The sequence below is a fragment of the Muntiacus reevesi genome, chromosome 13 (genome assembly GCF_963930625.1).
Source record: "Muntiacus reevesi chromosome 13, mMunRee1.1, whole genome shotgun sequence".
Classification (NCBI taxonomy): domain Eukaryota; kingdom Metazoa; phylum Chordata; class Mammalia; order Artiodactyla; family Cervidae; genus Muntiacus; species Muntiacus reevesi.
Genome location: NC_089261.1, coordinates 9,025,320 through 9,049,596, shown reverse-complemented (window position 1 = coordinate 9,049,596; position 24,277 = coordinate 9,025,320). Strand labels below are relative to the sequence as shown.

Genomic DNA, 24,277 nt, shown 5'->3' with positions numbered 1-24,277 from the left:
GTGGGAGATGGGGCAAAGGGCCCCATCTTACAGCCAGGGAAACTGAGGTCCAGAGAGACTGTGGGTGCTCACCCCTCCCTTCCATTCCCTAATTCACAGCCGCCCTCTCTGCTTTGGGAACACCTGCCAACCCTCAGTGAAAGTGAAAGCCTCTCAGTCATGTCCGACTCTTTGCGATCCCATGGACAGTAGCCCAGCAGGCTCCTCTATCCGTGGGATTCTCCAGGCAAGAACCCTGGAGTGGGCAGCTGTTCCCTTCTCCAGGGGATCTTCCCAACCCAGGGATCGAACCCAGGTCTCCCACATTGCAGGCAGATGCTTTAGTGCCAGTGAGGGTTGCGCTGGTTGCACAACAAGCCAGTGAAACCCTCAGTGGCCCCGGCTTTTGTCCTTCAGTGGGGCTCACAGAGTATCAATTCAGTTTGGCGTTAGGCAGACCCGGGTTCGAATCCTGAGTCCCTCGAGGACCAGCTGGGTGACCTCAGGTCGGCTCCTGTCTCTCACCTGTAACAAGACCGACAGCAGGTTCTTCCCTGAGTCATGGGGTGAGAACGAAAGGAGATAATCCATGTAAAGGGCTTAGCAGTGGGCCCCACACTTGGTGCATCCCTGTGAAGACTTCTGGGGTACCTGGCGGGTCCTCCGTAAATACTTTCTGAAATGAGATTGAATTCTTTAATCACCCTCTTCTGCTCCAATCCCGTCTGTTAGCAGCTGTTTTGTTTTTTGTTTTTTGTTTTTCCTGTAAAGGATGAGGCTCAGTTAGAGATTGAGATCAGAGAGGTTAATTGGCTTCCTAAGGCCACACAGCTCATAATGAAGGGAATCAGGCTGCTGATGCCTCAACCTACATTGGCCTAGACACCGCAAGAGCTGTTCCTGAGCTCCTGGTCCTCTGTCCAGAGCCCACCTGCCCTCCTCCTCTTTCCACTGATATCACACTCTCCCTACACCGATTAGGGTTAGCTCATATTATCTTCCCCGGTGGCTCAGCGGTAGAGAATCTGCCTTCGATGCAGGAGCCGCAGGAGACTTGGGTTTGATCACCTGGGTCGGGAAGATCATGGCAATCCACTCCAGTATTCTTGCCTGGAGTACCCCCATGTACAGAGAAGCCTGGTGGGCTACAGTCCATGGGGTCGCAAAGAGTCAGACACGGCTGAAGCAACTTAGCAGGCATAAGTCTTCCATAGCTCGATCAAAACATTAATGAATCTGATGCCCCATTCCTCAGAAGCCTGTTCTCATCTAGACATTCCACTGAAAACCAAAGGGATCCACTCCTTCACCTTGAGGCATCAGCAGCTGATGGCAGTTTGCTGGAGAGGGGTTGGTGAGCCTGGGGCCTCCAGCCAGCACGGAGCACCCTCGATGGTGGACCCCAGGCTCTGTGCACACAGGTGAAGGGAAGGGGACACTCCGGTCGGGGATGCTCCAGGAGGTTAGAAAGGGGCAGCCTCCCCGGCCTCAAGGACCCGAGGACAGGCAGAGACTGAGTCAGTCCCATAGACTTCCTCACTCTTCCACTGGGACCTCTCTGCTCCTCCCTTTCCTTGGAGGATTGCAGTGACTTTTATTTTTTTAAATGTGACAAAGCTGCGTATCAGCAGAGCTGAGAGCCCGAGCGTGCCTGGGAGGCCATGGGGGTAAGTGTTGCAATCTTGGCAACCCCTCGTCTACGCTGCCTGCTGGCCTGCGGCTTTCTGTCAGAGCCTGCGGGCTGCTGTGGTTAAAGCGTGGTCAAGGCTGCGTCCTGTGACGTGGGTGAGGAGCCTGGGGTCCCGTCCCCTTCTGCTGAGCTGGTAAAACTGTCCTCTGACTCGGCGAGCCTTCCTTCTGTGTGTGTGTTGGAGCCGGTGCTGGGAGACCAGGGGGAGAAGCCTGTCTTGTCCAGGTGCGTTTGAAGAGGCAGGATGGCATGGGAGTTGGGGCTTCTGGAATCCGACTGCTTGGCTTCAAATTTCTCGTCTTCTAGCTCTGCAGCCTTGTTTTCCTCATCTGTGAAATGGGGTTGATGCTGCCTTGCAGGCCCTGTAGGGGGAGAGTTGGGGGAACATGGGCTTCCCAGGTAGTGCTGGGGATAAAGGATCTGCCTGCCAATGCAGGAGATGCAAGCAACCTGGGTTCGATCCCTGGGTCAGGAAGATCCCTTGGAGGAGGGAATGGCAAACCACTCCAGTATTCTTGCCTGGAGAATCCCCATGGGTAGAGGAGCCTGGCAGGCCACAGTCCGTGAGGTATCACAGAGTCGGACACAACTGAGCGACTAACACTTTGCAGGAACATGGATCTAGGGGAGGGAATGTTGTAATTTTTAATATTTATTATTTTGGTACTGGCTGCCACTGGTTGCTTAAAGGAAAGAGCCTGGGGTTGGGGAAGTTGGACACGTGAGGGACACACTTAGCTTGGAGCCCAGAGTTCAGTATATGCGTGGCATTTGCAACTTGGTCACTGGCTGTCCATGTCCCTGGGGCAAATTTAGTGACAAGCTCAGCCCCTTTCTGCTTTCTTGCTGTGGGGCTTTGGCAGGTTGCTGCGCCTTGCTGAGAGCCATGTCCTAGAAACCTGGGGCTCTGTCAGCTCCATCCCTGGTGGTTGCATGGACGTGGGGGTGACCTCAGAGGTGGCCCTGGCCCCCGGGGCAGCGGGCAGTTCTGGAAGCACCTGAAAGGCCTCTCTGGGCGTCATCCTTGTCCCCTGGGGTGGGGGTGGAGGTGGTGGTGACCGGCTGGTTTCTCCCCTAGGATGTCATACCGAAAGGTTGGGGGCACCCCCAGACATTCAAGTTCCTTAGGAGGTTTGGAAGCGTATGAGGTGCAGAGCAAGGCCACTGTGGGGAGCCGCGCTGAAGGCTGGCTGCCTGGTCCCTGTCTTTTTCTTTCCTTCTTTCTTCAGTGGCCTGTGATCTGAGCCAGCCAACATCTTCCAGAACTTGAGTGGATGGATCTTTGGGCAAAACCAAGCACTTCCCGTCCCCGGCGAAAGGGTCCTCAAGGCCAGATGCCGGCTGCATCCTGGGTGGTTCTCCGCTCTGGGAGCTGGCTGTGGTCAGAGGAGGTGTGCCCCAGCTGACCAAGAAACATGCCCTGGGCGCCCACCCTGCACCCAGCATGCCATGGCCTCTTATTAACCGTCTGCAGGGAATGAACACAGGAGCCCCATGCGCAGCGGGCCACTCCTGGATACTTTGGGGACCTTCACTCGAAGCCCCCTCTTTCCCTTAGGAAAAACCAATCCTCACTAGAGTTATTCCGAGGTCGTGTGCCTTGTTTTTAAAACACACAGAATTATTTTGAGGCTGTTAAATGGACTTCCTTGGTAGCTCAGATGGTAAAGAATCTGCTTGCAGTGCGGGAGACCCAGGTTCGATTGCTGGGTCGGGAAGATGCTCTGGAGGAGGAAATGGCGACCCACTCCTGTATTCTTGCCTGGAGAATCCCATGGACAGAGGAGCCTGACAGGCTACAGACCATGGGGTTGTAAAGAGTCAGACATGACTGAGCGACTTCACTCACTTCACACTGTTAAAAAAAAAAAAAAAAAAAAAAACATGGGAATTTTGTGTTCAGCACCATAATATTCCTGGCCATTTAAAGACCAGAATTGTGTCCCTTGGGAAACTTTGGTCCAGCCCCCCAGAGAGGCCCCATCACTATGGCTCATATGGAGAAATCTGGGGTAGGGAATGCCTGGGTCGTCAGGTCTGAGGGGGGCTCTCATAGACTATTCCCTTGCCTTTGCATTGCTGTAGGTGAGGAAGTAAAGGCACAGAGCGGTTAAGTGACTTGCCCAAGGTCATACAGTTGGTAAGGGCAGAGCCAGAGTTTGGACCCAGAGGGCTTTAACTGCAGCGCTTGCAATCCCAGAGGAGGAAACTGAGGCCCAAATGTGATGTCAGAGAGAGAGGCCTGGTGTCCAGTCCATTTCTCCAGCCACGCTGGCTCCTGAGGTTGGCCCGGCAGTGTCTGAGCCCCGCGTCCTCTTTGCTGGATCAGAGGGCACCTTCCAGTTCAGGGTCCTTTGAAAGATCCGTGGACTCACGGCTCAGAAAGGGGAAGAGAATTGTGCAGATTCTCTGAAATTTAGGAGCAGAGTTGAGCCTGGAACCGAGATCTCTTACCTCTTCTTGGTTTCCATCGGGGGGAAGATTCAAGGTTTAGACAGAGAACGTGGAGTTGTGATGGAGGTCCCAGCTTCCTTGGGTGTCAGATGATGGCGCTGACAGCCCCAGCCTACTGGAACCGGTTATCTGGCCCTGTTTTACAAACCAGCCTGCAGAGAAATGAAAAGAGAAAACAGACGACAGAGTGAGTTTTTCTCATAAAGTTTTTACGTCTTATAAAGGTGAGGCCCTGTCCCATCGATTTTTATCAGTCTTAGGTACCGTTTGTTTCCTGAAATGGTGAGGATGGTTAAGGACTTTTTCAGTTTCCCTTGCCCTTGCTGGGCCAACATGGAAAACTGGCAACTCCGGGACAGTCTCAGAAGCATTTGGGAAATGTAACTGGATCAGGAGATCCCACAGTTTGGAGTTCGCTTGAGCTGACATGGCCTCTTGGGCTCCTTCAAGGTGAGGCTGAGGTGGGGACACCCAGAAAGGATGGAGAAACCGGGCGTGGAGGTGAAGGCTCCGGCTCCCAGAAGCAGAGCTGGACTGCAGAGGGAAGGAGGTGCCTGGCCTGCCGTGGGTGCCCGATGAGGGCGACGGGACGCGATGGTCGCCATGTGAGGGCTCCATTCGTGACTCAGAGTCTGGGCGGCAGGCAAGGAGAGAGAGGATTAGGGGAGAGAAGATGACGGGGGAGATGCTGGTCATGGACCAGAAGAACGCAAGAGCGGGAGGAGAAGCAGAACCCGGAGAGCGGGGCCAGGAGCCTGATCCGGCTGGGAGCGAGGGGGGCCGAGTGCGGAGGAGCTGAGGGGCTCTCCAGAGCTTCTTTTGAAGTGGGGGATACACAGGAGAGAATAAATAAAACACAGCAACTTGTCTTGGCTTCTCAGCTAGGTATCTTTAAAATTTTTTTTTAACTTTTTATTTTGTATTGGGGTATAGCTGATTAACAAACAATGTCATGTCAGTTTCAGGCGAAAGGCAAGGGCCTCAGCCACTTAAACATGTATCCCATTCTCACCCAAACTCCCCTCCCATCCAGGCAGCTTGTAACGTTGAGCAGAGTCCCCTGTGCCGCTCCCTAGGTCCTTGTTGGTTTAGATGTCTGTCTTGGGTGGAAGGGCCCCAGAAGCAGAGCCCGAGGCGAAGGTTCGGTGAATAGGGGGCGTCCAGGATGGGTCTCAGGCGGGGCTGGGACCTGGGGAAGCGGAGGGAGGCAGGGGCACGCCGGTTCAGGTTGGTGCTCATCGTGACTGCACATTCTGACATTTTGCTCATCATGCAGGTTACGTATTAGTTTTTATTTTATTTATTTTTATTTTATTTTTTAAAAATAATATATATATTTATTTTTGACTGTGCTGGGTCTTGTTGCTGCCTGAAGGCCCTTCTCTGGTTGCAGCGAGTAGGGGCTACTCTCCAGCTGCAGCGCGCATGCAGATTTCTCAGGCCGTGGCTTCTCTTGTTACCAAGCACAAGCTCTGGAGTGTGCCGGCAGCTCTAGAGTGTTCAGGCTTTAGTAGTTCTGGCACATGGGCTTAGTTGCCCTGCGGCTGGTGGAATCTTCCTGAACCAGGGATCGAACTGGTGTCTGCTGCATTGCAAGGCGGATTCTTAACCACTAGACCACCAGGGAAGCCCTAGTTTTTAGTTTAAAATTTGGCACAAAAGTATTATTTATCCTGATGAGTGATCTTGGCGAGGCATACCCTTGCATTTGTGTTCAAAAATCTGTTAGGGGGAGGAGCTCAGCAAGAATGTGGTCTCAGGTGGAAACCAGCCTCAGCCTGATCCCAACAGAGGACCTTGGAGTCTGAATCATACCCCACAGCAGTGAGGGAGGAGCAGCTCACTGCTTGGTTGAGGGCATTTCTCGGGAGAAGGGGACAGCTATGAGCTGTGATATTTAGCACTCTCTGCAGCAGTGAGCTGGGTGCCCCCCTCTACCCCATAAAGGTGATCTGGACTTACCATCAACACCTATTATAATATTCTTTGTGGTTCTTTGAGAGGTGGCAGTAAAATTTTGAATTAATTATAAGTGCTTATGGCTATCAGCTTGTTTCTTTGAACACGAATAAGATAGAGCTTCCGGGCCCCGCTTCTATTCCTGTTGTAGAATGGATGAATGCATGAGTGCTTTGCAGCAAGGAGGGTGTCCGGCTGGAAGGGAGGGGAGCAGGATGGTCAGTGGAGCTAGTGAGCGTGTGGCCCCACCTGAGGGGTGGGCTCATTTCAAGTTGTCGGTTCATTTCCTTGGAAGGTGGGAGCTGGGGAGATGAAGGCCAAGTGGAGTAAGGAGCTGTGATTCTAGCCGTGGAAATAGGAGCAGAGGGAGGAGGAATCTGGCTTTGTGTTTCTTAGGAGGGGAGGTTACTTCCTAGCTGCTTGCCTGGTACCTGGCAGATAGTATGTATGCATTGAGGTTTCCTGAATTATACATTTTATACATTATACATATTATGCATTTCCTGAATGCATAAATGAGAAATATGCAATCTGTCATCAGTGTGAAAGAAGCTCTGAGAGGAGGTTTTGTAGAGTCACACTCTCTGATGACTACCACATTCATGTCTGGGGCAAGCTACACCATCGTAAGAATTGTAATCACACTTGACAACTATAATAATAGAAATAGTGATGGATAATTTACTGAGAACTTAACGTGGACCAGGCATTGTCTGGGTGTTTTATATTCCTTCTCTTATTTATTACCAACTTTGAGGAGTATGGAACAATTTCTGTTCCATTTTATAGATCTAGAAACCAAGGCACAGAGAATTTAAGTGACAAAGAAGTCTCACAGGTCGTAAGTGGCAGAACTGGGATTTGAACTGGGATGGTCTGGCTCTAGGACCTGCCCACTTCCCTATCACTTGTTGACCATGGCTTTGGGATCAAATTCTGGCTCCTCTGTTTTCTAGCTGTGTGACCTTGGGCAAGTTGCTTGACCCCTCTGAGCTTCAGTTTCTGCACTTGTGAGGTGAGGGTAGCATCAGGGCTCCTGGGAGGCTGGAGCAAAGTGAGGGATGGGAAGGATCCTGAGGGCTGACGGTGGTGGTTCCCATGACTCAGCATCACGGCAGTTTCAAGGGTCCCCACTTGTGGCTGCAAACTGCAGGGTGCAGTAAGTCGTTGCCAGCGTTCTTGGCAGGAGGGTGAGGAGCAGGGAGGAGGGAGACAAAGCCTCCTCTGTCAGCCCCTTGGGGCCCGCCCCAAGTTGGGAAGATGTGAATGCCACAAGGAGAGAGATGGGGAGTGCCTGGTCGTGGGGTGGGCACCCTGTTGCCTGCCAAGATTTGTTCTTCATGAGAAATGGGTGGAAAATTACTTTGGATCCTTTCCTGAGAGGCTGGGAAGGCAAGGGCCAGTTCACGGAGGGGAGAGGTTCCTCCACACTCCAGGCATGTGATCCTGGATTTATTTTAGAACAGAATGAAACCTGAAAACACCTTCAAGTTGGCAGCTGCTGGGGGCTGTCCGGGTTGCCAAACCAGCTCCAGAAAATGGCATCCTGTGGGTTTAGGCCCCAGGCTCTGAGCTCGGGGTCAACACCAGAAATCTGCTGGCTGGCCCGTCATGACCCTGTTTCCTGTGTAGCCTGATTCCTCCAGCCTAAGTGCCTTCTTCTCTGGGATCCTGCAGGGTCTGGCTGTAGCCTTCGGTGCTGTTGAGGGGCCCTCGGGGCTAAATCCGTCTCCCTCACTCTGCAGATAGTTTCATACACTGCAGAATTCTTTTCTGATCCCAGTCTACATGGGATCTACATTTTTTTTTTTTTGATAGATTAAAGCACAGAACAGTCAGTGAAAAGGGAGGGCTTAAAACTTGCTTCTCATCATAAAAGGATTTCAGAACCCCAGACACTATGAGGAATAACATACACACACACACACACACACAATGATCTTTGATAATTATTGTAACACATACATGATGATGAACTCTAACATTAAAAGACTGGAAGCAAGCCAAGTGCCCAGCGTTAGGAGACTGGTTAAGTAAATGATGGCAAATCCAATGATGAAATGCTATGTAGCCATGAAAAAGGACGGGTACTCTTTACATACTGATAGAAAATCATCTCCAAGGTACATTTCTGGTTAAAAAAGACAAGATGCCAAATAGTGTGTGTAATAGACCAACCTTAGTGCAAAACAGGTAAGAACTTAGGATATATATTTGTTTTTGTTTAAAGATACTGTGAATGGGCTCAGATGGTAAGGAATCTGCCTGCAAAGCAGGAGAACAGGTTCAGTCACTGGGTCGGGAAGGTCCCCTGGAGAAGGGAATGGCAACCCACTCCAATATTCTTGCCTGGAGAATCCCATGGACAGAGAAGCCTGGCAGGCTACAGTCTATGGGGTCGCAAAGAGTTGGACACGACTGAGCGACTAACATGCACACACACACACACCTTCTGAAAGGAAACGTAAGACACCAATAATAGGATTTGGGTGCTGTGGGGACTGGGTGGATGGTGGTAGGTAAGGAATGAGGATTTGCATTCTTACCTTTTTATAATGTTAGATAATTTTGAATGTCATCAATTAGATGGAGTCATGTTGCTTAGTCAGAAATTTCTATTAGAAAAGCCAAATTAGAATTGTGCATGGATGCCCATTAGGCTAATAGCAAGTGCTGTTATGAAGTAGGGTTATAAACACTAATGTCCGTGGATTTCTTGTAATATTGTACATTAGCTCCTCTGCCTGACTCCAGCTTCCTCGATGTCGCAAGGAGAAGGGTCCTTTCGGTCCACTTGAATGTGGCCTGAGAGGGTCCTGTTCGAGGCTTGTGTAGGATCCGCCCCTCCCTCCAGCATCACAGCATCCTGGTAGCTGAGACGTGCTCCTGGTGGTCGCTCATGGCCACGGGTGGTCCTGCCAGTGTCTCACAGCACACTAGCCATCTCATTCCAAGAGACTCCTTGAATGCCTGACCCCTCGATGAAGTGTTTGCAGAAGGGAAATGTGTCCTCATGGGCTGATAGCCAAAGGACACAGAGTTCCTCTGCAGAAAGTAATGGCTGAAAACCTGTGCTCTTAGTGGTTGCGGGTGTCCTTGCCAGCGTCCTGTTTCTACAGATCAGGGTAACAGACAGGCAAGCCCGGGCAGTGCACGTCATGATACCCCAGGTCTGTCCCCGGCTGGTGAAGAGCATGGTTGGGTCTAGTCTTTGTCACAGAAAAGAATGTCCCGCTGGGCTTCCCTGGTGGCTCAGATGGTAAAGAATCTGCCTTCAGAGAGGGAGACCTGGGTTCGATCCCTGGGTCGGGAAGATCCCCTGGAGAAGGGAATGGCAACCCACTCCAGTATTCTTGTCTGGAGAATCCCATGGACAGAGGAGCCTGGTGGGCTACAGTCCATAGGGTTGCAAAGAGTCAGACACGGCTGACCAGCTAACACACTGCTGCAGCTAAACGTATCAAAATATCAGAGAAATGGCATCAGGGAGAATGCCTCAAGGGCCCCACAGTTCGGGCCCTTTCCCAGACATTCTAGAAATTTCTTCCCATGAGGCCGGCAGTGCATAACCCTGGGTGTCTAGACGAAAGCAAATAGTCACTGCTTTCCTGGCACGTCTGGGGAAAGCGGCTCCTGCTAACAGCCTTTGGGGACAGAGCTGCCAGCCTACAGGAAGGGACGCTGCATTCAGGCAGCCGGTTTGGAAGCTTCGTGCAACTGGAACCTCAAGGTGGCATCTACCATCAGCTCTTCACTGAGGATGCTGACCTCTGTGCATCCTGCCTTATCCTCTGGACAAAGTTCCTTCTGCTCCTGGTCCCCGAAGGTTTTGCCTTCTCCCAACGTGGGTTTGTTTTAAGCCAAGGGGCACATGACTCCTGTAACTGATTTTGCTTTTCCAGGCTAGGAATCTGGTGCGTCTGCTGTGTGGCCCACCCAGACTGAGTATTTAGGACATTACTTATCGTCTGCATTTTTCCCCTCAGCCCTGGCTCTGTTCTCTGTCTCCACCCACATTTCCCTTCCTCCTTTCACTCTCACTCTTGATTCATGTTCCTTTGGATACGTAAGCCTCTGTGGAGCTTCACCCCCCGACCCCCAACCCTTCTGGACCAAGTGCATAAGCCGGGACACAAGCAAACACATAATTTGAGGAAAAAAAAAAAAAGCCTGCAAGTCAAACAGCCTGTGGAGCACCGCCTCTTTCTGGCCCAGGGGGAAACAGCCATTCCAGTTGGTAGGAGTCAGCAGGTAAGGGGTTAAGAATGGTCCAGAGGAAGTGCTGGTCAAGGTTAAAGTGAGGAAGTGGCCGCTGCCAGGGGAAGGAGGTGGCTGGCTTATCCTGTGACTCCAGGGGGCTGAACCAGGCTTGGGAATGTGGTAGGTTGCTAGAGGTCAGTTTAGTAAAAAAAAGGAAGAGCTTTCTAATGACTTGGTGGGTTTTTCTAGAAGTTCTGATGTGCGGGTTGGGGAGGGGAGAGAGAGAGGGGACCTTCTCTGGAAAGTAGCAGAACCCAGGGAGATTTTTTTTGATGCCGTCGACTTGGTTCTGAGTGATGAACTCAAGGGCCCAGGCGACACCCGAGGGAAGGTCCTAAGTGGAGGGTCCCCCATTTCAAGGTGAAAGCGAGTCTCAGAAACCAAGTGACTTCCCAGGAGGGCTCTGCGTCCTGCCACCTGTGTGCTGAAGTCTGGTGTCTTTCTAAGCTCCACCAGGCACCAGTTTTCGCCCATGCTTCTCTCTATAGCATCCCCACACCTCGCATGGTGCCTGGCAAAGATCTGTGAAATATAATCGAATGAAAACCTAAAACAAAGCTTGTTTGCTTTTCTTCTTCCTCTTCTTTTTTTAATGATGGCGGAGCCAGAATACAAACTCAATGTTATCTGACTCCAGAAGTAGTCACTTTCTTTAAACATCACAGACATGGGGTTTGATTGTTGGAGCCAGGATTTTTATATAGGTAGGGCCACCTACTCATCCCGATTTGCCTGGAGTGTTCTGGTTTTAGCACCACAAGTTCTTTTTCTCAGGACACCCTCAAACTGGGATGACTGGTCAACCTATATACCCCGTACGTGTGATCTCATGAAAGCTTTACATTGGTCCACTCTGCAGATGAACAAACTGAGCCTTGACCCAAGACCTCAGGGGCCCGGTTGGCCCTGGCTCTGCTGCAGCTATGTAAGGCTTGACCTCTCCTCGGCTCTGGGCCCGCTGTCCTTTGTCTGTAATGTGGGGGCGGCACCCCTTCATGCTCTAGCCTCTCCGGCAATGGCTTATAGGATTCTGGAATTTCCTCTGGACTTCAGCTGTCTGTTTTTTCCCGTTGAGAGTGGGAAGCAATTTTCCCAGGGAGACCCTTTCTGGGTGAAGGTTGAATTTCTCCTTGGGAAGAGGTGACGGCATAGTGATGGGGTCAGAGTCAGGGGCAGCCTGTCCTTCCTCCTCTCCTTTCCTCCCCACCCCCTTCCTCGAGCCTGGGAACAGGGTGGAATCGGGTATGTTACGTTCTTCACCGACACCAGCCCTTCCGTCAGCTGGCTGGGCTGGAGCCAGGTCATTCCAAGGGGCCAGAGCCTGCCTGAGTGCCCCAGGGGCCCTGTGGCGGCTGCTGGCAGCCTGGGCGGCTTGGGGCTCCAGGATCCCTCAGGGGTCCTCCCTGCTGGACAGGCTTCTGCAGCCCCCACCTGGAGCATGGTGGGTGGCAACTGCATCTGGCTAGATATGGCTGGGTAGGGTCCCGGAGGGCTCTTTCTGGTGGGGTTGTGGATATGTGAGACGCTGCTGCCCTGCCTGCCCTGTGCGTGGCGCGGGGGGTGGTGGTGGGGGTAGTCAGTAGGTGCAAGAACAAAGAGCCTGGCACACAGCAGAGCCCCCAGCCACCAAGGGTCGTCAGAGTCACAGTGATTGAAGATGTGGGCATCAGAACAGCCCAGGATCAAATCTCACCTCTGCCTCTTCCTAAGTGTGAGATCTCGGGTGGGTGGCATTCCTTTTCTGCGCCTCAGTTTCCACATCTGCCAAATGGGAACGAAAATGCCCACCTTGAAGGTTTGCTCTGAGTAGAGGTACTGGGTATGCAGTTGGCGCCCGACAAGTAAGGGTTAATGTTATCACCACCCCCTACCCCAGCCTCAGGGTGGTTTTGGCTCCTCCCACCCCAGGACATCACCCAAGGATGCCAGAAAGACAGACCCAAGAGAGGAATGGATGCAGGTTGAACACTTGTCACAGCCTTGCGGGCCTGGCAGCCCACCCAGGGTGCTTGGAAGCGCTGTGATAAGGACAGGGGAGCATCTTAAACAGCTGCGTGGATTGCAGCTGGAGTGCCCTGGGGCACAGGCTCTGCAGGCCCACAGACCCAAGTTCAAGTCCTGCCTCCACTGGGGCTGCCTGGTGACCCTGATCTGGTTCCTTTTCAGAGCCTGAGTTTCAGCACCTGCTGAGTGAGGATAATAAGCATTCCCCGCCTGGGTGGGATGATGATGGGGTGATAAGGAAGGCCGAGTGTCCAGCCAGCGCTGGGTACCTGTCAGGAACATCATTCACCTCTTTGCCGGCTGCTCTTGTGTAGAGGGGGTAGTGAGGCTGGGAGGAATGAGAGGACAGGAGAAGGGCACCCTCAGCAGAGGGACTCGCAAGAACAAGGGCCCGGAGGCCTTGAATACCACGCTTGGGGCGTTGGGCTCCTGGGCCACAAGGAGAGGTTGTCTTGGAAGGATGTGGGTGCTGAGTTCCCCCAGATGTCCCTCTCAGCTTCCCATGAACCCTGTCCTGGGTGGGTGCGTGCAGGTCATCGACCTCCCTCTGGCTGCCCAAGGGGAACAGAATCCTGTGCTCACAGCCAGGGACCCTCCCTTCCTCTCTCAGCAGTTTATCTCCACCTGGCCTCCTGATCTGGCCTGCCTTTTCCCCTTGACCTCCCCTCCCTGGAGCCTGGGAACGTCAGGATCATACACGTGCCCCCCATGTACACGCTTCTGGCCTTGTTTTCATCAGTAGTGAGATAACGAGAGCCAGGATCAATGCTAGGCACCCTCCGTAAGTCTAGTTATTTAATCCCAAAGTAGTGCTGTGCAAGGAGGCAATATTTCCCCCCACTTTGCAGATGGGGAAACTGAGGCACGGGGCAAGTAAAATCCTCCCCTGGCCCCCAGCTAAGATTAAACCTAGGCACCCTGACTCCCGAGCTGGGCACTCAGCCCCTCCCCCATTCGGCCTCCATGAGAGCTGGTTGTGGGCTGGTTGTCTGGACTGACCAGAGAGGGAAAATGCTTGCCTAAAATCACACAGCAAACCAGTGACAAGATGGGAGATTCTGTCAGTTTGAGCTCTAAGTTGCACACTCAGCATACTCCTCAGGTTTACTGGAGTGGAAGATGGGGTGGTGGGGTCAAGTTTCATCCTTCGGAGGTCCCATTAACCATTCTCTCCCTTGCCTCTCTCCACACCCGCAACCTAGCCCTGAACCAGCCTGAGTCAGTGAATGATGGGGCAGCGGGTGGGGGGTGGGGGGGAGGGGTGTTGGCCCCCAGGCCATTATTACTTTTACTGCAGTTAATTGTGGGGGAGTTAAAAATAGAACTCCAGTGATGGACTTCAAGACCCAGTAGCAGGGTTTCCCAGACTCTGGTTTTGGGTAGAGGATGCCTTTCTGAATCCAAAAAGCAGACCCCAGAGGCTGCCCTTTCGTCTGCATCCGTGCTCCTGAACTTACTGCCTCCCGCTGGCATCCCAGCATCAGCATACCTTGTATGCTGTGATTGCCCCTTGGCATTGCCCAAGGATGGGGAATCAGTGTTGCCATGGTGACCAGACTTCATCAGTGGCATCAGGGATTCTGGGGGCAGGGGTTGGGTCTCAGCCCCTGGGACTGCCCAGTGTGACCTGGCTTTTCCCATGAAGACTCATCTCAGTGTATCCTGTCCCCACTCCTCTGCTATTCCAAGATTTTTCTTGGAGCATTTGCTGTTGCCATGGAAACGGCTTTTGAGGCAAATGTGTCCATGTGAGCCGAGGAAGAATTCCTCAAGAAAATGGGGAGATTGCCATACTCCCCGACTCTGTGAGGGGGGCCCTTGATTTCTGGAGTCTCCAAAGACTGCTGCTTCTGGGTAGACCTGGAGCTGTAGGAGGATTTGCAGTCAGCTCATCAGGCCCCTTGCTAGCCTCTTGCCTCCAGTCTCTCCTCTTCCAAGGCAGTCCCCATATCAGTCGTGTGGGTTAGAGCTGGGGTCGTTTTAGAAAAATGGACACCCTTCAGCTTAAAATCCATCCATGCCCCCTATTACCCACGGGATACATTTGGTGACTTGCAGGTCTTACAATCTGAACCCTTCTTTTCTCAGCCATATCTCCTGCCCTCCCTGCAAAATCCCCGCCCCCTCCTCCCCCGCCCCCTCTCTCTAACCTCACATTACCCAGCCTCTGTACCTCTGCACAGTTTCCTCTGCGAAGGTGCCTTGTCCCCCCACCACTCCATTAAGAAAAGGCTTCACACCCTCCAAGGCTCAACTAAAATGGTACCTCCTCCAAGAAGCCTCCCCTGCTTTCTCTGGTCACCTTCCCGTTGCTTTGTACAGAACCAGGGCCACAAACTCAGCCAGCAACAGGGTTCAGGCAGGAGGCACGATTGACTAACTTTGGAACATTCTCCGCTTCCACAAAGAATCCACGCTGTCCCATGAAAGCTGAAAGTGAGAATGACTTGGTTCATCTTTCTCTCACCAGATTGCTCTTGTTTCGACAACAGAGCCCGGGCAGGCTCTGTGATGAATTGCAGCTGATTCATTGCCCCAGAGTCAAGGAAACTATAGGGAAGTTGCCAAGAACCCCATCCGGTCTGTGAGGCAGGCCCAGTAGGGCTAGTTTGCTGCAAGGCTGGATTTTAGGTGACATCTCAGAGCACTCACTGTGCCGTGTTCCTGCTCCTACCTCCCCTAGTGTGGAGCATAGACTCCCATAACCTCCAATAAGGTGTGTGACTCTGAGAAGGTCACTAGCTGCCTTTTGAATGGATGCTTGAGTGAATGGAGCCATGCTCTTTTCTGAACCTGTGAAACCTGCTTCTGCCTCAGGGCCTTTGCACTGGCCCTTCCCACTGTATGAAGAGCTCTCCCATCAGACAGTGATATGTCTTCCTCCCCCTGTATTCAAGTCTGCTCAAAGGTAATCTCTATCAGAGGCCTTCTCTGAACACTCTGCCTAAAGTAGCATCCGCCCCCATCTCTATGCCCCACTCCTCTTTATATTTTAGTTCACAGCATATGTCACCACCTGTTATATTCACTTCATTTTCCCAGCATTTACATAGTGCTTCCAACAAACCAGACAAGCTTCTGAACATGACCAGCCTAAACTCATTTATCCCTGGAACAACTGTGAGGGAAGCGCTGTCACCCCCATTTTTCAGATGAGGAAACTGAGGCACAGAGAGGTGTGGTGACTTGCCCACAGTCTCACAGCTGGGGAGTGTCAGGGCAGCAATTCAAACCCAGGCAGTCCGACTCCAGACTTTTTGTCTCCTTTATTACAATCCACACCTTCGAGAATGCCAGCCCCTCCAGGGAAGCAGCGTGTCTGTTTTGTTCCCTGCTGTAGCCCCTGGACCTGGCACACAATAGGCGTTTAATAAATATTTCTTGAAAGGATGGAGGAAGGAAGAAAGGAAGATCAGAGAATTGGAGGGAAGAATCTTTGGCCTTGGGAGCTTTCCGTTAGCCCAACATCAAGGCCATCTTGTCGGAAGTTTCTCAGCCTCCCGGAGGGTTTGAGTCAGCCTGTCTGGAAGGGACCCCACCCCGCCTTCCCTCCCCCTCCCTCCCTCTCCAATCGGGCTTCTGTTTTCTGACCTCTCCCAGACAGAGGTGCCAAACCGCACTCCTGGAACCCCTGGGCCCATGCTGTGCACACTTCCTTCTGTGACTGGGCCAGTGGAGGAGAACATTCCAGGCCAGAGGCAGGAAGTCTTCGGAACAAGGTGGCCTGGAGCAAACGAGGCCTTTGGGCAGCCAGCGAGGAGCCCGGGAGGGGCTGCTGTCGGCCAGATGTGCTGAGGCCTCAGGGCTGCTCGGGGGACAAGCAGATGGGACATGGGAGCAGGCCAGGAGCAGGTCCAGGACCGGACGCTGCAGCCTCTAGGCATCTCCAGTTTACCCAACATTTCCTGACATTCCTGGTGGCTCAGATGGCAAAGAATCTGCCTGCAAGGCAGGAAATCCGGGTTCGATCCCTGGGTTGGGAAGATCCCCTGGAGGAGGGCATGGCGACCCACTCCAGTATTCTTGCCTGGAGAATCCCCATGGGCAGAGGAGCCTGGCAGGCTACAGTCCATGAGGTCGCAGAGTCAGACACGACTGAGCGATTGACACTTTCCCTGACCTGTGAGCCTGCCTCCAGGGTTCCAGAGAAGGCTATGCTCTGCCAAATTCCCTTTGGACTCTAAAATAATGGACCCCACCGAGAGAGTGGGAATGTGTTTTCCAGTTTCATCATTGTGAGGTAAATCCTCTTTCCTATAAAATTAATAACTACTAGCATTAATAGTGTTGGCAACCATGATCAGGGCAGGCAGGATGCCAAGCACTTCACCAGCCTGGTTTTATCGAATCCTCACCACTCCCAGCGAAAGAGGCTGTGGATGAGGGGCCTGAAACTCAGAGAGGTGAAGCTGTGTGTTCAAGGTTACACAGCCTCCAAGTGTTGGAGCTGGAGCTGAAACCTAGTTCTAAGTGATACAGAACGCAATTCCAGGGACAAGCAGGAGAAGAGAATCCTGAAGTTCAGCCTGGAGATCCTGATTATACCACGCTGAAGCTGAAGCTTCAATACTTTGGCCAGCTGATGCGAAGAGCCGACTCGTTAGAAAAGACCCTTATGCGGGGAAAGACTGAGGGCAGGAGGAGAAGGGGCGACAGAGGACGAGATGGTCGTACGGTATCACTGACTCAATGGACATGAGTTTGAGCAAGCTCCGGGGATGGTGAAGGACAGGGAAGCCTGGTGTGCTGTAGTCGATGGGGTCGCAGAGGGTCAGACGCCACTGAGCGACTGAACAACAACAGTTGCTCGCTTGCTGGGTAACTTTGGGAAAGACCATGAAGCGTGTTTGAATCTCGGTGTTCTCATCTGCTAAATGGGCATTAAGGGGAATCAGCATCGTTTGATACCCTACGGGGGGCTGGCTGTTTGGCTACATGCTTCATATGGGTCATTTCCCTTCATCTTCATGGTCTTTAGGTCCCAGGTTGGAAATGGGAGGATGGGGGTGTGGAGAATGGGCCACACAGCCCGGGCCATCTCCCTGTTATCCTTAACTCCCTGCGTCGATAGAGGTGGGACAAAGCTTGTTTTAACCGAGGGACTACACTCCCGCTGAGAAATGCTTTTCAGAGGCCTGGTGGAGGATGTGGGTATGCGGGAAGGGAGATGGCCCGAGAGGGGGAGGGCACGGCAGTAGCCACGGTCTCCTCATCCGGCCCTAGGCGGCATCTGGTCTGGGTGGAGAAGCCTGGGAGCGACCGCTGGCTGGCTCCCAGCCCTCCTCGGCTTCCAGACCATCCGGGCTGTTTCGAGCTCCGTGGGTTTCCTGGAAAACACAGCTCTTTCCTTTGGTTCCGAATCTGGATATTCAGCCTGGCTTTCTCCCCTCCACGGAATAGCGAGGCTGCTGGCTCTCACAGACGTGTTACCATCTGATTTCTCTACACAAACATTTGCTGGGCACCTGCTATGTGCCAGGTACCACGTTCACATCATCAGTTCAGTTCACTGTAACCTTAGGAAGGAAGTGGTAATAGCAGCCCCGTTTTACTGATGAGGATACAGAGACTCGAGGAGGGGGATGTGTCCATGGTCACTGAACGAGGAAGGCCCTTTAAACCTGGTCCGTCAGACTCCCAGGTATCGGCTCTTAGCCACTGTGCAGCTGGGAAGGGAGTGGGGGGATAGTCTGAGACCACATCATCAGAGTCAGCAAGAACTCCAGACTCGAGGTCTTGATGGTGTGGATGCTTGTAACTTCACCTTGAACTTCTAGCCCAGAGATCTTAGATTTGCAAGGGGGTCCCCAGAGATTGCTTCATCCAGCCCCTTGGATTTTCAGAAAAGGAAATTTTTATCGGGAACCCTGCTATAGCTCAGAGAGGTAAAGCCACTTGTCTGAGGTCACACAGCACGGACCCGAGTCATGCTGTCTTCTTACTGACACAAGGCTGGAGTCAGACCCTTGACCCATTCAACTGCGGCGTATTTTAAAGCTGGAAGAGAGCCTTTGACGCCATCAACTCCAACCTCCTTGTTTCATAGTTGGGGAAGCCAAGGCACCAAGGGTCAGGGATTTATCTAAAGACATTTGCCAAGTAGATCTTGTAAGGTATAATAGAGAGAGCCCTGGGGTTTAAATCTGGGTTCAAATCCTACCTCTGCCTCTTGCTAGCCACATGACCTTGAGTAAGACTCTTAACCTCGCTGGCCTCAGCTTCCGCAGCTCTAAAATGGCCATAATAATAACCTCCATCCCCCTGGGTTTGTGTGAGATGATACACGTAAGGTGCTTCTCAATGTCCTGGTACACATAGTAGCAGTGTTAATCTCTCAGTCATGTCCGACTCTTTGTGATCCCACGAACTTTAGTCCACCAGGCTCCTCTATCCATGGGATTCTCCAGGCAAGAATACTGGAGTGGATTGCCATTCCCTTCTCCAGAGGATCTTTCTGACCCAGGATGGAACCCAGTTCTCCTGCATTGTAGGCAGGTTCTTTACCATCTGAGCTATAGGGAAGATTCACACATAGTAGGTGCTCAATAAAATATTGATACTTTGGTGACTATTATGAATAATATTTAACCCTGGCATTCGAGGGTCCAAAGCTCTTTACCGGCATGTCCAGCTGGGTCTCTGGGGTGATTTTCAGGGGCCTGGTGAGGTTTTTGGAGCAGCAGAGAGGGAGAGGGACGGGCAGCAAAGAAGGATTGTGGGAGCAGACGAGGCTGACTCCCAGCTTCCTTGCCCTTCTCCTCCACAGTAGGTGGGGGCACTGTTGATGGGGACAGGTCCTTCGCCTGCCTCCTACCACGTGTCTCAAGGTACCTGGAGAAGAAGTCTTGCTCTGGAGCTGTAGTAGATGCAGGACCAAAGGTGGCCTGTGCTGGCCTGGATTTACCAGGGACAGGGGCAGAACTACGACAACTCACAGGGCACCCAGGAGCCAGCCACTCAGTGTCTGGGCTCCAAGCCCACGCTGTGAGCAGGACACCAAGGGTATTGCCAGGGCCAACTCCTGGCTCGGGGAGACGGCGACCACCGCTGGCAGCCTCCTCCGACCACATCCTGCTCGGTTCACATAAACACCCCCGTGCCTGCTGCCTACCAGATGCGCTGTGTACACAGCTTGGGGATTATTTGCATGAATGGACTCAAGGCTTCAGGGGATTAAGTGAATGGGGTGCCGGGCCTCCCAGTCCAGGGGTTTACAAACATGGGAGAAAGCTTGTGTATAGGCCACCTCCAGGGGCTGGGGCAGTGTTTACAGGGGAGAGACCCAGGCTATTTCCCCAACAGCTTTGGATGGAAGCTGAGTGTCCAGGAGGACACGCTGTGTTTGTGCACGGACCCATGCTTGGGGCCAGAGCGGCTTTTTGGCCTGGAAGGAGAGACATACATCCCCGCACTCTTGCTGGGGGGCCTTGTGTGACTGAAATAGCTGTTAGGTCTGCAGAAAAAAATAGGGCTTCCCAGGTGGTGCTAGCACTAAAGAATCCGCTTGCCAATGCAGGAGACCCAAGAGACGCAGGTTTGATCCCTTGGTGGGGAAGACCCCCTGGAGAAGGAAATGGCAACCCACTTCAGTATTCTTGCCTGGGAAATCTCACGGACAGAGGAGAGAGGCGGATGACGGTCCATGGGGTGGCAAAGAGTTGGACACGACTTAGCGACTAAACAGCAACGACAAAGAGCAAAGTGGGAGCCGCCAAGGGCTTTCAAACGGGGGAGAGCTGTGATATAGTTTGCATTTTGAAATGATCTCTCCGGCTACGTGGTAGAAAACGAAGTCAGAGTGAAAGCGGCATGCTGGTTAGGGGGTCTCTAGTAGTTGCCCAGGTGGGCAGAAATGATGGGCGGATTTGTGAGCTGTTTAGGAAACAGGCATGGGGACAGCTTGAGGGGGACGTGTTGAGAATCTGGACTCTGGGTCAGAGTCTCAGGGGGAAATGGATGACCCACTCCAATGGGGTCTTTTTTAATGGGGACTTTAAAAAAATTATTTGTTTGACTTAATTGTATCATACAACATCTTTGTTGTGGCACAAGGACCCTCTAGTTGTGGCACATGGGCTCAGTAGTTGTGATCAGCGAGCTTAGTCCCTCCTCGCCATGTGGATCTTAATTCCCTGGCCAGGGATCAAACCCGCATCGGCTGTATTGCAAGGCATATCCTTCACTGCCGGACCACAAGGGAAGTCCTTCCCATGGGGTCCTGATGAGCGTTTTGCTGTCCACCCTTTCTAAGTCCTTCCTAGCCTAAATGTTTATCAGAAGCATAAAGGATGGGTAGGACTTCAGGTATGAGAATACAAGGAGACCCCCCCTGCCCTTTAAGCCAGGGGGCCGGGGAGGGACTGGTTACTGGGACCCAGGTTGTATAGTCAGCACTGACTCAGGGAGACCCTGCAGGGAGGCCGCTGGGACCGTAGACACCTGACCTGCCCTCTTCCTGTCCCGTAGCCCCTGCCCGGCCTTCATGGATAAACCCAACTAGAGGTCAGAGGGCACAGAGTCGAGTGATGGTGTTTCTACAGCTCAGCCTGGGGGCACAGAGCAGGGGGCAGGGATCGGGGGGACAGGGCACCCTGGGGAGAAGGGGTGGGGCATTCCAACAAGGGGGACGCTGTGTGGTGGAGTGGACATTTGCGGGGTCTCCCGCTTCTGTGCTCTCAGCAGCCGATGGAGGTTTCCTGGGGCCTCTGGCCTCTGGGCAAGTGGACTGCCCACATCCAAGGGCACAACCTTTTGCCTCGATTGTTGCTTTTGCCCACTGCTGCAGAGTGTGCCCATCCAAACATGGCCCCATCCGAATCCAAAGAAAATGGGGCTGCCTATTAGTGGGCCAGCTCCTTCCATCTCGCTGCAGTGACTCAGCCAGAGCTCCTGTGTGTGGGCGTGGGACCGGGGAGGAAATTTTCCCCCAACACAGGGCTAATTCTGTCCGGGCGCTGGCAGCCAATCCTGCGGCTGGAACGGCCACGGCCGCTGTGTGGTTTCGCGGTTCCTGCGTCTCTCAGAGCTGCGGATCCAGGGATGGGAACCCCGAGGTATCTCCAAGAGCCATCTGTGGGGGGCTGGGAGACCCCCTCGCTCTGCTCTGGAGGATGAGGCCAGCCAGACGACTGTGGCAGCAGGTCAAGATAACAGGACCAAAGTCAGCGGGCCTGGCCTGGGTGGTGGCGGGCGGATACTGCCAAGGAGAGACATTTGTGATGGGAGAGTCGTGCCTGCAAGGTCCCAGTGTGGTTCAAACCTGCTCGCTGAGGCTGTGATCTTGGGCAAGTAGAAAGAGCCAAGGTTGGGGGGGTCAGAGAGTCCTTGGGTCAAACCCTGGGATGATGCATCAAGGCTGTGTGAACCTGGGAGAGTCACTTCACCTCTCTGAGCGAGGCTTCATTTGCAAATCTAGGCTTTCATTTGCAAATCTATGCCACAAGGGAGGATGGATGTGGAGCTGCCTAAGATGCGCTAGGCACCAGGCAGACTTCTAGGCTCTGGGATACATCACACAGGAGACAGGCTGCGGCCCTCTTCTTTGAGGCTTAGGGAGGGTCAGCTCCTCTCCTGGACCTCCGTTTTCCCAGCTACAAAACAGGATGCCTCTGGGTGCCCTCTCAGCTCCCAAGAGCCTTTGGGAGGCTGAGAAGGCTGGAGGGGAGGCCTCCAGGGCCGCCCAGCCCAGACTGTGGGGGTGGGCCATGGGGGAGGTGGGAGAGGGGACAGGAGCCAGGCCAAACGTGGAGGGAAGAGTTTCCAGTTTCCCAGCCCCGGGCTCCCACGCCCACGGGCCCTGATCAAGCCCCTGCATTCGGCCTGGGGCCCGGGGGCCGCAGGAGGAAGCTTAGACCCGGCTGGAGAGGCAGCAGCGGGAGGCAGCAGGCTGGGAGAGGGGCAGCCGTCGGTTTAGATGTTCCCGGCACACAAGTGAGTGATGAGCGATGCTCGCAGGTGAGGGGTGGCTGGGCCTCTGGGGAGACCGGTGGAGGGAGGATGTGGGGAGAGGGAGGGGACAGTCTCCCTTCTAGAAGGCAGGGAGACTGCTCTGAGAAGCGAGGGGCAGGGGGAGGGAGCCACAGAGACTGGGACGGACAGACTCAGAAAAGCACCTGGCGAGGCCGAAGGAGTGAGACCAAGACGGGGTGACTGAGAAGCCAGCAGGGAGACCCAGACTCGGACAGAAAGGGAGCGAGCCCCTTGCAGACTCTAGCAGGAGATGCAGAAGGCCACACCTGCTGCCCGAACGCCTCTCAGCCCTGCTGTCCCCCGAGCCCAGGGCACACAGGCCAGCAGGTGGCAGCTGGAGGAGCTGGGGGGATTCCTAAGGACCAGGGTTCAACTCCCTGCCCCGCCAATAGCCGGGTGTGTGATGCAGGCAAGTCCCCCTTCGCCCACTGGTACCCGGCCTCGGGCGTCCCCTCGGTAAATCTGGACAGGTGACAGTGACCTTGCAGGCTTGGGGGCTGGGGGAGTGGGGGTTCCAGGTGAGAAGAACTGTGCCCACAGCACCCCAGCCTCCTCTCCAGGGCCAGGGAGCAGCAGATTCCACAGGTCCCTGAAGGATGTATGGATGAATGAGCCCCGCCTCCAAAGGGCTTTTCCTGCGGCACCTGGGACGTGACCCCTGGGATGGGATGTGACGTGCTCCCATTAGGGCTGTTACTTAGAGGCAGAGGGGCTCGGAGGACAGCCACAGGGACCTGGAGCCTCATCTTGCTCCATGTGCAAAATGCACACCCTGATTCTGTGGGGGTTCTTGAGAGATCCCATCAGGGCAACCACCAGAGGATTCTGGAATGTTCCGAGGAGGCGAGGCAGTGGACAAAGAAAGAGAGTGGGGGTTGGAAGATCAGCAGGCTTGGAGCTTCCTCGCGAGCAATTGGACCTACCTTGCTGAGCTGAGCCAGCCGTGTGACCTTGGGCACCTTACTTAACCTCTCTGGCCCAGTTTCCTCATCTGTAACGGTGCTTAGAACCATGCCTGGAATTTGGTGAGGGCTCTACACGTGTTTGTTTAAGAAAAACAAAGCCAGAAACATCTGCCTGAGGTTTTTGCTCTCTGGCGGGAAGAACTCGATACGGCCTAACACCCTGCCCACTTCCCCAGCAAGGGTCTGGCCTGGCCGGTGGGGAGGGCAGGCCCACACATGCAGGATCTTCTGCCTGGGCCGTCCGGTCCCCGGCAGGAGGAATCGGGCCTCGGCCACCTCACAGCCAGCTCGGACTGGGCTGATGCTGTTCCTCTCATGGGCTGGTCCGGGTTCATTCCCGGCCTGCTGGAGGCAGCTGGCATGGAGGGGCTCTCCAAGCCCCAGGCAGGGCCAGAGCCGCTTGCTGGGCCGCTCCTGCCAGTGTGGCTTCGTGAGGGATTCAGTGACCCAGGCGCGCGCTGCTCGCCGCCCCAGGCAGGGATCTGGGGTGCTTTGCCTGTTTGTGTTTTCCTGGGCCTCAGGAGGCGAGGGGAGTCTGACATAAAGGCACCCCTCCACCCCACCCTCTCCGGCCTCCGGAAACCCCCGCGCTTGTCTAATGTTCCCTCATTTCCTTTATCCCCAGTTCCCTCTTGCTGTGCCTTCCCGCGGAGGCACTCGATCTGTTCAGAGTGTATCTTGTTATTCAGCCCTGTTCTTTGTGTGTTACCGTGAGGCTGCTTTTTTCACTATGCGTGTTTTCGGTGTACTTACGCGCTCTCTGGGTAGGTGGCTTTGAGACGCAGGGCGTTCCTCTGCTGTATGCACACTTGCTAGTCTGCGGCCTCTAGCAGCTGCCTAGCTCTGTGGCCTAGCTCTGTGGCTTTCGCACGTCGCCTCTCCCACAGCAGATGGACGTCAGCCGCCCCCAGCTTCAGCCATCAGCAGACGCCTGTGTGCCTGTCCGCACCCCTGGATCCCTGAGTGTCCAGCGCACGAGGCTCTTGCTTCCTGACGG

General features: G+C 53.8%; 1 protein-coding gene across 5 annotated transcripts in view; it reads left to right on the top strand.

The window, feature by feature from the left end:
* The window catches only part of CMKLR1 (chemerin chemokine-like receptor 1), a 67,187-nt gene that overhangs the window by 8,547 nt on the left and 34,363 nt on the right, over window positions 1-24,277 (top strand). The window contains exon 1 of one of the 5 annotated variants that reach the window (XM_065904035.1): window positions 1,865-1,894. The exons of 3 other annotated variants lie outside the window; for them this stretch is intronic. The gene's annotated coding sequence lies outside the window, so the exon portion shown is untranslated. Of the gene's footprint in view, window positions 1-1,864; window positions 1,895-21,315; window positions 21,400-24,277 lie in introns of those variants that run through there. One more of the 5 variants, XM_065904034.1, reaches the window with a different exon arrangement.